The following is a 13,887-nucleotide window of genomic DNA, read 5'->3' as shown; positions in this document are numbered from 1 at the left end:
TTTCATAGCACGAAACTGCAGTTACCTGGTGCCAGGCCGGACATGTGTCTTGAGAGCACTTGGGAGCTGTTAGTCGTTCTGCAGCAGCATGGGAGGAACCAGGCAAAAATGGGTGCAGTCTCATCCACACTGTGTTTTGGAAGCTGTGCTGGGGGTTGAGCTCTTCCCCAGATCCACTCAGGGAGCTGGAGAGGCAGCTGGAATTGTTCCAAATATCTTTGGCAGACCAGAATTAGCACCATAATAAGAACCACATCATTGCACGCTTCAAGCTTCAGGAAAGTTGTGAAAATAAGGCTTCAGTTGAAATGCACCAAAGAAATCTGACCGTATTTTGGGCCTAAATGGAAGCTAAGATCTTCTGAAAGTCTGGTCTTGGGTAAGATGACATGCAAGGACAAATCTTTGAAAACACCAGTTGCGTGTATGCACCCAGTGTGACCGCTCTGACAACTTTATACATGTCCTGTGGAATTTCAGACCTCCAGTCCTCAAACCACATCTGTTGAATTTCTTTACCTTTTGTTATTCCAGACACTGGTTACTGAAAACCAGAAAATACTTACTGATCCTGTAAAGTCAGGCCCCATCATATTCTTAGAATTGCCACTAATTATACTAAGTAATTAGGTAACTTAAATTAAGATTGAAATTGATATTTCTAATTGTATTAGTTCTACACTTAAAATGAGGTTTTCTTCAACAGTTTTCTTAGGACAATAAATGAGGAAAAGAGAATGGTGATAATTAAATAGACACAATCACTGTATATCAGATGAGTCTCATCAAGTCAAGCACTAACTTGACAAGACATTTGCATCTTGGAAATATTGCAGCTATATTTGGTTGCATTTATCTTCTTCCAATTACTTAGACCAATGAGTTTTGTCTGGTCCAGGCAAATTTGCACAGAAAAATATTACTTCATCTGTTTTCTTTCATATTGCCAATTCCACAGTCAATAAGATGGGCATTGCCTTTCCCCACAAATGTGTGAAACAATCCAGTTTCAGAACTACTATCAGAAGATTTTTAACAGAAATGGAAATATAAACCCGAGACTATTTGCCATGGTAATTAGGAGAACAAACAGGCTTAGCAATTTTAAAGAAAAAAGCTCTAAAGAATAAAATCTTTCCCCTGTATTGAAGCTCTTCACTTTTTAAAACTCCAGTGGATAGTGTCAGCTTAACTTGTGAATGCTCTTTGTTGTCTGCCTCACTTAAACACTGCAAGACTTCAAATAAGCTGCCAAAATCCAGTATCTGAGTGAGAAATGTCCCCTCGTTAAGCACTGTCAGATTACTGCTGTCTGCTTGTGGCTCTGCACTCCTGGATGACATGCTGCTGAAACAGCAGTAGTAGATTCATCTAGCCTAGTCCAAGTCAAAAAATAAATTATATCAAAATTTCCTTCTTAGCACTTTTTTTGCTAAACAGAGCTTCACAACTGCATCCAGTTTCAGGTTCAACCAGGCTTAATTTGTGAAGAAGTCTAAATCTAAAAACCTATTTTATCTTATTTTATCTTATAGGCCTGAAAACATAAATAGCTATTTGGATCTTCAGGTGCTCTTAAATACCTCATACCTGTTTATTGCCGTGATAGTTTCAAATAGCAAGATAAGATATATAAAGTAGAGAGTATATATTATGTGCTATGTAGCACATATTATATATAATATAGCATATAGTATACAGCTGAATTCCATTCACAGCTATCAAGAAATGAAGAGCCATTGCTGCCCCAGCTCAGCCAGGTAGGGTGGGGCTTGTGGCAGCCAGGGATGGGACCCAGACCTTGCAAGAGGAGCCCTTTGGGCATCTCAGAGATGCAGCCTCCTCACCAAGGGGAACCATGCTCTGCCTTACTGTCGATACAGAAAATTGTGTTCCACTAGCTTGGAGAGAGCTTAAGAATTTAAGTTATAAGGGAGATGCAAGGTTGAAAGTTGACTTTGTCCTATAGTTAAAAATTGCAGCAAGCCTGGGTACACAGAAGTTCTTCACTTCCAGGACCATTCCAAGTGGTCTCTGCTTTGATGAGACAATGGACTGACTGTGAACAATGGACCCACTGGAGATTGGACCAAATGTCACAACCAAGCATTTCACTTATTCCTACAAGAGCTCTCCAGGCGGGAATTTCAAACAGCCATGGAGATCTCTCTTGGTACTTTTTGCTCTGTCTAGATCAATCCATAGGCACAATTTGTATGCTTCAGTAACTTGACTAGTATGCTGGGTGGAGAATCTGGCCATCCCAGAAACTCCTTCAGGCAGTTGCTACTGTAAAATTGACCAAACTCTACATAGGTAAAACACCTGCAAATAGTGTAAACTCTTCCTACAGAAGGAAAATTGGTCACATAAGACCGTCTTCTGTTGTGAGTTAGATAGGGGATGTTTCTTACACAGTGTCAGGAGTGGTGGATCTTGTATGTGCTGCGGGGGTCATGCAGCAGCACAGGCCAGCTGGCTGTGTGAACATTACACAGCTTTTACAGTTTGCTTAAAGGCTACTTTTACAATTCTTTTCTCTGATTAGTTTGTAATTTCCTCTTAGTGGCGAATAACTCATTCAGAAAGGGGATTTATACCCCCAAATCTCCCCACACAGTAGCGCACTAATGTACACATGCACAGATGAAACCCTCAATAAACAATTTAACTTGTGCATACAGGCACTTCACGGACAGCTTACAAGGGATGCTGATTGCTGGCCAGGCTTCTCCAGCTTTTTTCCCCTTTCCCTTGGACGTTGCTGTCTCTACTCCATCTACTCTGCTCTCTTTGACTGCTGCAAGCCCAAACAGGGTTGTTAAGCAGCCTCTGGTATCTCAGCTGCCTTGGCTCGGGTACTTCTCATGGCTCTGAATTACATTTTTGAGACTGAACCTGTGGACTCCAAGAGAAGGGTTTAAGCAATTACACCTGGCTGCCAGTATTCATTCAGTTACAGTAAATCCTCTCTGGGGAAAGGTTATCCTATTAGATCTGTCTTGTACTCTCCTAAAATGAGGTCAAAGAAAGTGACAAAAGCATATGTAAGGGTGAGAAACTGTTTCTGCAATGCAGGGAGCAGCTCTGCATTTTGCTACTCAAAACTATTCTCAGACTTCATTGAGCATCTCCTGAAAGCTCTTGAAATGAAGATCTGACCACCAGCATTCTTTGTTTCCTCAAAAAGAAGCAGTGTGACCTACCACACACTTCTCTGTCTCATAGGGTTATGAATTCACATGTCCCTGGCTGGCAGTCAAGCCATTGGCTTGGATGGGTTACTTGGACCATAGTCAGGGGCTGGATAACAAAGCAGTAGGAAGGATGAGGATGGATGAGTCTTGTGTGCATGTGCATATGTGACGTACAATGAAGCAGGTTGAAGGCCTTCCCTTGTTCTCTCTTTAGAAGACTAAAGACCCGCTCAAAAATACTCCCTTCCTGGTTATTTTCACTTTGATCCTAACACGAGGTTTTACTCCACAAGGCTGTAGGTCATGTGGTATGTTCCCGCAAGGACCACATGCTAACCTTACAGGTTAACTCCAGGAGGTCTCCGGCAGCCCTGCTCTGATATATATAGAATTCATCATTGGCACTTGAACACTCCTCCCAGCTTTGACTCTACCAGCTCACACCATGTGAAAGCAGCTGTGCCTTCTGGGCATCAGACTTCTCAGTGGTGTTAATTAAACCCTACAGGCTAACCTATGTCAATATAATTTCTTTTTATCCCATTCTAGATATGGTTGATAAATAGTGGCCAGGAAAAGATTTTTTTCTGGGAGGGGGTCAATGAGAGAAATAATTTGAGCATTGCCCCCAAGAATAGCTGAGAAGAAAATGACATTGCCATTACTGGCAGATTTCCACCATTCATCTGTATTAGCAGTGTGCTGGTTTTTGTCAATAAGATTTTATTTTTGTCCAGTTCCTCCTTATAGATATTGGAATTCTTTACAGTCTGTTAGGCCACTGTGAGACATATTTAGAAACACAATTAGTGGTCCTAAGGCTCCATTCCTCTGTCCCCAGGCGAACTCAACTGAAAATGTTTCAGGACTGTGCAGCAAAATAACATAGCTTATCACGAGGGAAAAACTTTCGTGCAAATAAGTTGAAATTAAAATATAGTCAGCGAAAACTGCATTCTCCCTGGACACAGAGAGACAAATGATTATGTGGCCAGTGTTGTGAGAAATGTGTTGCTTTCCACAAAGGAGGAAAGAACCAAACAGAACTAAAATGCAAAAGCTGTATAAGAACTTTCTTTCCATTCCATGTAAGTCTGAAAGATTTTAAAAATAATTTCTGTGCAAATAGCTTCTCACCTAACTTTTAAGGAGTATTTGGACTATATCTAACATACAAGCAGTTTTAAAACGTAATACTGAGAACTTAAGAGCACAGCCACTGCATGACTTCCCTGTCATCAGTCATCTCCAGCTTGTCCCCTGTGCCCCCTTCAAGTCCAGGCCAAGGCACACTACAGGGGCAAGAGCCGAAGTTACTGTGACCTATCTACTGCAGACCTTCTGTTCAATGAGCATTGAATAATTTATCTGTCATAAACCCAGGATTTATTTGGTCCACCTAATTTGGAATGACAGTTCTCACTATTGACAGTAGAACTGAACATTTTATCTTCTATCTCTAGAAAGTGTGTGGTAGACCCACCAGGGAAATATTTCTCCAATTTACCATGCTGACAGTTCCTGAAGAAGTTCTTTTCTTCCTAGGAGATTGGAAAGGCAGAAGAGGCTCTCTTCTGGGAACTCTACCTACCTTCTGCTTCATGAGTTTTGTGTTTCAGGAGTGACAATGCTGACTTACCTGCACTCTGCATTCAGTAAAATGCTAATCAAAGAAATAAAGTCTCAGATGTAGATTTTCAATCTCTGACTCTTCCCACTCAGGAGAGTGGGATAATCCTCCAGGAGGAAGCGGCAGGAGAAGGAATTTCACTAGTTTATGACTGAGGTCAATAAGTTTGCAAACTTATGGCATTAAATGGGAAGTCTGTTCCATGACTGCAGGCCGCCCAAGTGGCCCACTGAGCCCCCTGTCCTTGTAAAAAAAAGAAAAAAAGAATCAGGGGGAAAAAACAGAATGTCATTGTCTTGGGAACAGTGTTGTTCACCACCTGCACCACATTAGCACTTCGGGATAAACTTGCCTTGATGCTTACGATCCCATTGCAATCACACCAGTCGACTGATGGCAGAATAGGGTCGTTAGCAATCCTCTTCCTGCTGTCACCAAACGACACCACAGAGCAATACTGTCAGCAGCTGTTCTCTTCCACACGAGACATTTGCCATTTTGCTCTAATTTTTACAGTTTAACTCCTATAGTGGGAACCACAACAGTATTTCATCAGGATTGTTCCTTAACCAGGAACTCCTCAAGGAGCACAACGTTACTAAGCAGCCATTGCAGCTAGGAGCGAACAGTCCCATTTATTTTTTGGTTATGTCTTCCTCCTCTAGGGATTAAACCCATTAGAATATTATTGAAGAAACTGGCCTAGCCATGACTGAACATTAATACCAGCAATTTAAAACCAAAAAACTACCCCATTATCCTTTCAATAAATGCAGACATGTTTATTTAAGCAAACATCACTCACACAAATGCCTTCAAAACCTCCAATTAATTTCCTTCCAGAAAAGTGTTCAAATAACATGCTTTGGAAGTACTCTTGGCTCATATTAAAACATATGCTGGTACTATCCTGTCCTGTTGTATCTAAACAGTATTTAGGTATGTACTCTCTGTCTAGGAATATTTAGGCTTTTTTCTCCTTCCTTAGAAATGCCCCACATTTTGAGACCAGCAATGCACTGGAATAGATAAAGACATTTTTATTGATTATTGAAAGGTAAACTAATGAACAGTTACAAGTCCAAGAATGGATATAACAATTGGCATATTTATTATTGACAACTCATTGCTGAATTGAAACTAATTCCAAGATCAGGCAAGGCCTGAAAATTTTGTGGTTTTTTTCAGAATTGCTTAAATTTACCTGGATGGTTATGTGGTAATGCATGGATGTTGTCAAAGGATCTTTCTGTATGATGGCACAGCATATTTAGAAGAGAGACTAACTAGTGCTGTTACTTGCCTGCTCATATCTCCTGGTCTGACTGTCCTGATGTAGAGATGGAGCAGCTCAAGACATAGAGGTGTACACTTCCCATACAGATGTTCCTTGCAGAAAATCTGTATAACTGAAATAGACTCTTTCAAGCAGAAGAAAGGCATGAAGAAGGGCATGTACATAGCTCTTCACACATGGTTTATCAACCCTGTGTTTGCCACAACATCACTGCAAACAGTGCAGATGCATCTCACTATTTACACCACAAAAATAGTCTCCTGTGTCAACATGACCAGTGAATCCCAAGAGTGTAATGTGAATTAATCAAGTATGTAACCAAGACAAAGACTAAGGACATAACACCTTCGTTGAGACAAAAGGAGTTAAGAAGTCTTTGGAGCTAATTGTTTGGAGGCAATTAGAAGGGTTAATAGAGTATAATATAGCGATGTATTTCCTCCTCTGTAAAAGCAGCATTGCTTATCTATATTTACACTACAGCACACATCAGCACAAACCCCGTACTGTTAACTAGAAAATCATGTACCATTTAGACAGGCTTCAACACCTAACAAGTTATATGGCTTGGATATAAAGTCAATGGGCTTGACTTGTGCAAAATAGCTTGATAACTATATGCTATCTTTGTGTAGACATTACATGAAAGACCCCCATTTGCTGAAATGTGCAAGGATCTCTCTTATTTTCCAGTCAGTTTCAACACAAAACTACTACCAGAGGTGAAGACACAGCTGGGACTTCACTGCCAGTGAGGCTTCAGATTCTGTCTCAGGCACAGCACCTGTCACACCATGGTCACCACTGCAGCATGGTGCCTAGAGGAAGTGAGTTTCTAGAGCAGGTGATTTCACTGTAAAAAGGAAAGCATACCATGGTGATTTTTAGCATACTTTTCAAATTTTTCCCAAACAGCATCTTCTCCTGAGACCTAGCTCTGGCCTTTGACTGCTACAGATTTGCCCATCCATCATTCATTAGTGGAAACTGAATTCAAGGATCTAAGGATATTTCATTTGGGGACTCTGCCTGAAGTATCATTCATTAAACAAATATGGTTGGCATTTATGATGATAATATGTTTTTTTCCCCAACTTGCTTGATTACGCTTCTGCCTTGGATCAGCTGTGATAATATTTATCCCAATGGGATCTCATTGCTTTCAATGCAGGAAATTATTGCTAAATTAACTGGCTCAAAGTATTATTTATGCATATGTTTATTCATAGAACTATTTATAAAAATTGCTGGATTCTTTACTAATTGACATATCCATCCATATTAGTACTTAAGACTTTTGGATCTTTCACTGTTTAGGGCCTCACACTAAAATTGCTGAAGCTGAGTGAAGGTTCCCATTATCTTTGTCAGACTTTGGATCACACTGCTTATGGTGAAGCTCCTTCAGGTCATGTTAGATGTAGAAGAGAATAAGGGTTGTAAAAGAGACTGGGAGCCAGTTCACTCCATTTGCAAAGCTGCCATTTAGCTTTCAAAGTAGAAATAGATCAAGCAAGATTTGCAAAGTGAAAAAAAATAATAGTTGATTTTGGAATTAAATTTAATTAGGTAAATCCTTAGGGAGTTTTAGAAATTTGAGTATATAATTTTCAGTCAGTACTTTTGTTTCATTCAGGCCATTTATACTTCAGATAGTACTTTTTTAATCATGATACTTGGTGCATTTAAGGGCCAGTGATTAGAGGACTCTGCAAATTTCCAACATTTTTTGTGCATTCACTTATAATCATTCAGCATTAATTCTTTACATACGCATGGTACACAAGTCTTTCCTGTAATTCTCTCAGCAAAACACATGCTTTTCTTTATGCGTGGTCTTTAGGAGATATGCAACCTAATTAGGACTGGTTAAAAATGTTGGACACATTCTCAAAGGTATTAGCTAGAGCTCTTTGGAATGAAATTAACTAACCTGAGCTAACTAATTAACTAAGTAATTGAGCTAATCAGCTAATGAACTAATTAACTCTTTGAGCTAATTCAAGCTCAGGTTAGACAGAGTTTTTAGCAACCTCATCTAATGGAAGGTATCCCTGCTCATGGCAGGGGGGTTGGAATGAGATGATCTCTAAGGTCCCTTCCAACCCAAACCATTCTATGATTCTTTGGTTCTATAATCTGTTGACTTTATAAAGGAAATACTACCCTATACCTCTTACTTCATAAAGATCCAGAACAACTACTTACTCAAGAATAAACACCACCAAGGGATTTCTTGTCTTTTATTTAAAGAATAGCAAGACAAATAAGAAATTAAATCTAATATTTTCTTGCATTCTTAGGAGAGAGAATTTTTATACACAACTGCTCCAAATGCCAGTAGCCCTTTTGAACTCTGCAAGCTACAGAAAAAAAAAAAAAACAACTGATTTCTGCAACCCATGATAAGGAGAAGTTGTTCACAGATGCTCCTGAAACTCTAGAGTCTATGTATATAAGGGGGACATTATTTAAACTCTTAGTCTGCTCTTTTTTTCCCAGCAGCATGGACATAGCCAAAGGCAATGCCTGTAGTACTACGTTAAATGCCTTTTTTGGCACGGGGGCCAACTTTCAAGCCCTTTTCCCTTCCAAATTAGAGAGACTATTTAATTAAGAATGACACATGGCATATGCCAAGTCCTAAATTATGCCTGGGAGTTGTTTAGGAAACTTTGAGCACAAAAATACCCCAGGCTCTATCCTAACAATTAAACAGTATAAACAATCACTTGCTTGTGTCTAAAGACTGTGCCCAGGCTTTGTTTAATTTACTGTTGTTGCTAATAGAATTACATGCTGGTAATACAAAGTATCTCAGGTTTTATCAATTCAGCTGTGCTTAGATGCTAACTATAGTTCAGAAACAGGTAGGTCCTATAGTGGAATAAACTTTAAAGGAGATATTTCCTATTTAAGAACTACAAATATCCATTGATTAGATACACGTCAGCATATTCTTCAACAGGATAACTCCCTGCTTTGTATTCTGCCTGCTATATTTCACAACAGGGTAAATGATTAATATTTATAGATGTCTTATAAAAGTACTTATCCCAAATGCATGAGAACCCTGCTGCACCAAAGCTGGTCCCTGCCCCAGACCCTATTTCAGCCCTCTCTGAGAACACTCACTTGCTTTTTGGGAGTATGGAGGAGCTGGGCTCTGCTGTTGGGCATCCTCCTTGCTACCTCCTCGCCACAGCTCTGACTGTGTGAGCCACACTCAAGTGTGACTTCTAACCAAGAGTGGTGCAGCTCTTGGTTGATGCTGCAGCTACAGACTCTGTCTCCTCTGGAGATGGCTTGTGCAAAACAGAAGGAGGTTGGCTGTAGTCAGAGGAAGGGGATTCCTTGTTCATTAGAGGTTTTCAAGACATGAGAGGACAGGGTGCTAGATAGTCTCATGTAGGCTCCCCTTCCTGTGAAAGGCTGGACCAGGTGATCTTTGGAGGTCCCTTCCAGGTTCTGTGGTTGTTGCAGGATGTAAAGTCAAGAGTCTGTGCTCACTTTTGGGATTTTATTATTGTTCTTTCAGTCTCTTAGTTTTTTCCTTATGGGCCACTTTTCTGGAGGAAGTTTTCCACACAGGAGTTTGACTTTGCACTTTGAGATGAGAAGTAAGCTTTCTGTTTTAACAGTGGCAGCAGAAGGTTTGTGAACACAGTTTCCTTATAAGGCTCAGATTTATGGAAGTAATAGAAGAATTCCACATTCAGATTTACTTTTTTTATCTCCTAACTCTGGAGATCCTGTAGAGACTTTAGAAGGAACCAGAAATATTTGAGTAGCTGAGTTTACCAAAATTACGCAGTTATTTAGAAAATTCTGAGGATATGTGTTATTGCCTTACATTTTTCTACTACAGACAATATTCTTACTTGTTCAGCACATTAATAAAAAAAATTCAGAGTTAACTATTTGCTGCATGGATATAACCACTAGATGGGAGACAAGAGCTGGTTAGGAACTGGAAGCATCAATTGGGGGTTCACTCTGGGAGCTCCTGTCAGCTGCCACCACCAGCTGTGACATGTCACACTGGAGCTGCACACTAACACATCTGGGACCACTTTTAGAAGGGTACACAAGGAGGTTATTCACTGAACTGGAAAGATTTTTTTATGAATTGGTAGTGGTGGTGATGAATTATTGAGGGAACAGGATATTTTAAAAATAACTGTGTTAATTCTCTGCCTCTAAATGGCATTGCCTTAGGAAATTCTCCTCTTTTCCATCTGCAGTGCTGATGGAAAGGAACATCTTTCACATTATCTCATCCACATGAGGTCTGTTAACAATACAGCTGCCAAAGGCTTTTATTGGGCAGGAGTGGTATTAGCCTATGTGTTAGGAGGGTGGAATTCAAGTCCTTAGAATGTCACAGACTTCCTGGGTAGCTTTAGGCAAGCTGTCTTTCTCTTCTGTGTTTCAGGTCTTCCTCTGCTTCTCTTTGTTTTTTTTTTTTTTCCCCATTGAAATACCATATAATTGAACTTCCTTTCTTCCCTAGTGGATATTAATACTACAGACTGTGCTATCATAACACTGCATAATACTGAAAGGTCTTTGAAGCTATTTGTGGATACATTTTTTAAAATAAGAAAATTCTGCATTTTTCAAAGTTTTCTGTGGCTCCTTATATTTAACTTTAGCCAGGATAACAGAAATGTAGTCCGACCTGTTGCCTAAAACTATTTGTAAAAACTAACCAAAGTCAAAAGATAAATAAATGGAATAAATAAATGGAATAAATAAATGGAATAAATAATAAGCAAAAAGACATACTCATCTCAGTCAAAAGGGGTGTGGGTTGAGTAACCAGAGGACTAAGCTAGTCACATATGAAATTAAGAGCATCAGATTAATAAAGTTTGAAAAAAAGGCAATTTTAACCCTTTGCTAAAGGTTTTAATATAGCAACACAAACAGAAGGTGTAATCTGGACCTCTGACAAATAACTTCTGTAACATCTTGGTAGGACCTGGAAGTGCATTCCAATATGAGCGTGCTTTCGCATTCCATCTTGGGAGTTATGGTAACTTCACTGAAACAGATGGGGACTCAGGAGATCACTCATCCACATCTTTGCCAGCTTTGGCAGTGTCTTAATATTAGATCTGGAGCTTCTTTTACCTTTTTTCCCGATTCTTACCTTTTTTCTATCTTTTTTTCTTCTCTTATTTTTCTTCTTTTTTCTCCTTTAGCCAAGTGTGTTTAGTACTGATGCTGGCAGAGTTTGCCTGTACACAGAGAAGCTAACTGAATCATACTAACATGTGTTCTTCAAAAGAAAGGTACAAATAAGAACACCAAAACCAGAATCTATACAGCAAGTCCTTGTTGGAGTCTGGCTGCCTGTACTCAAGGCCATCTTTGACATGGCCTCATCAGGGATCTCTGCCTCTTGGTTTGGGCTCAGGGCTTTGCCCTTTGTTTTTGCAGATCCTGACCTGCTGACTTGCTGGCCCAGCTCTGCTCTTCTGGCCAGGTGCTGTGGGACAGGGCTGTGGCAGGTGGGGGGCAGGGGGCACTGTCCTGTCCCTCACTGTCACCCGTGCCTTATTCCGCATCAGCACTTGCCCAGCACCTGCTCCTGCTGCTCCCTGACACTGTATTTTCCACCTTTACCAGCTGCCTTCATTGCTACTTTTTTCTCCTTTTGAAAATTTGTTTTGTTTTATCCTCAAGAAAACAGGACAGCACCATTAACAGCTTCAGACCATCTCTCAATGAAATTGTCTTTCATCTTGTCCCTACAAAGGGCTATTTAAATGATGGTCAAATGTGGGAAGTTTCCATTAAAAAAATCCCTCTCTTTTACAAAAAAGAAAGGCATTAAATCATGTTGTTAAAATTAAAACTTAATCCATATTGTCACCATTTCTCCTTTAAGAAGTTTTAATAATGTTTACCATGAGATGGAGCAAGTCCAAATCTCAAATCTTGACTCAGATCTTCCTATCATTTAATATTCTAATATTAGCCGCGGGCTGAGTCTTATCAATGCTTTTAACTTCTGTACCCATTTAGTCCACCAAAATATCATAAACCTGACTTTTTATCAGAAAAAACCCAAGCACTAAGCACTTTTCCTTGTACGAGAAGGTACTTTATCTAGTCACACTGAAAAAGCTGGTAATAGATCTTGAATACCTGTTGCCAAAATTGTGTTTTAAATATCATATTTGGAGAAGGTGGACTATCCTTTGGAGAAGTAGGAGGATATTCTGGCAGACCAGATAGAAACTTCGGCTTCTAAAATTCAATCCCTGACAGGTACAGTCTAGTCCTGTCTCCGTACCAGATATTTTAACAGTTTCCCAGGTGCAGTCCTTTGTTAACAGTAGGGGTTGGCATCCCTGAGCTTACCACTGCAAACCTGCTGTTCAGGGATTTTCATTATCTGCTACTGCCTGAATTCAGACAGGAGAGTCTGCATCACCAAAAGGAATAAGTTCCTGGTCTGACCCTGGAGCTCCAACCTTTAATAGTGCTGTAGAGGTTAGAGCTTGATTAATGGTATATGGAGATGCCCCAAAGGAGCTGCTGCCCTCTGCTGTACCTGTGATATGTAGGAGGAATGAGGCAGCCACTTCTGCCACATGACCCACTGTGCTGCTAACACGGGAGCATTAACTCATGTTAAAAATCCTTCTGTGTCCTCAGTACAGAGTTTTAAAATCTTCATGGAGGACTAAATAGCATTTAAAGCCCATGTACTCTTTGACTAGTCATTCAGATAGCCTTTCCTCTCTCCCTCTAGGTTCTTCAACTAGCTTTATTATATAGTGAATGGAGGATTTGTTCAGGATGATTTCTTACCTCAGCAACGTTTGGTCTCCTTCTCTGCTTGTGCCTCTCCTCTCCTACATTAACAGGCTATCATAAGCAAAATGTTAGAATCATAGGAGGGTTTGGGTTGAAAAAGACCTTACAGATCATCTAGTTCCAATCCTACTTTTGGCTAAAAATATGACAAACCACCACATACCTAGAACACAGATACATAAATTGACATTGCTTATTTGCTTTTCTCCCCTCCATTCCACAGGAGGTGATAGCCTTTCTTCATGGAATCTCAGGATGCTTCCTTGGCCTGGATTATCCCTTAAAAGCAGGTGTTGTGCTGTATAGGGGAACAATTTACACAACACTTTAATTTGTGTAATGCTATTGAACTGTTACTAAGTACAGTGTTGTAGTGTACATAGGGAAGGTTGACCCAGACTGAAAGAACTGAGCAGAAATCACATCCATACTTTCTTTAAAGCCTCCCACTGCTGTGCTGCCAGAACCAGCAGCTGCTAGATGTCAGCAGCTAATATTTCTTTTTTTCATACCATCCTTATTTGTCTGAACATGCCAAGGTAATAATAACTATCTCCTGTTTTCACTAGCGGTTATCACTGGATCAGGTGCTCTGGAGGAAGCTGTAACTAAAAAAAAAAAAAAGCCAACAGACATTTTTACTGGGAGTGGCAGGGAGAGCTGGAGTCAGAAAATTCTGGCATTCATTTCCGTGTCCTTTGGTTACACCAGAGAGGTTAACCTGTAACTCTCTGTTATAGAGTTATGATTCACAATATTACTTTACACAGGAAAGTTGCACCTTGCACAGCAAGCATCTTCCTCTCTCCACCTTGCCCATGCTCTGCTCTTATTCCAGCTACAGACAAAGTAGATTCTGCAACTTCTTGGCTTCTACAGGAACCACCTGCTTGTTGACCCCCTCTGTAATGCATCTATACCAGAGAACAAAA

This window comes from Myiozetetes cayanensis, unplaced genomic scaffold, assembly GCF_022539395.1.
Source record: "Myiozetetes cayanensis isolate MyiCay16 unplaced genomic scaffold, myiCay2020 scf5-8, whole genome shotgun sequence".
Lineage (NCBI taxonomy): Eukaryota > Metazoa > Chordata > Aves > Passeriformes > Tyrannidae > Myiozetetes > Myiozetetes cayanensis.
The sequence above is the reverse complement of the archived record's forward strand: the minus strand, read 5'-3'. Positions refer to the sequence as shown.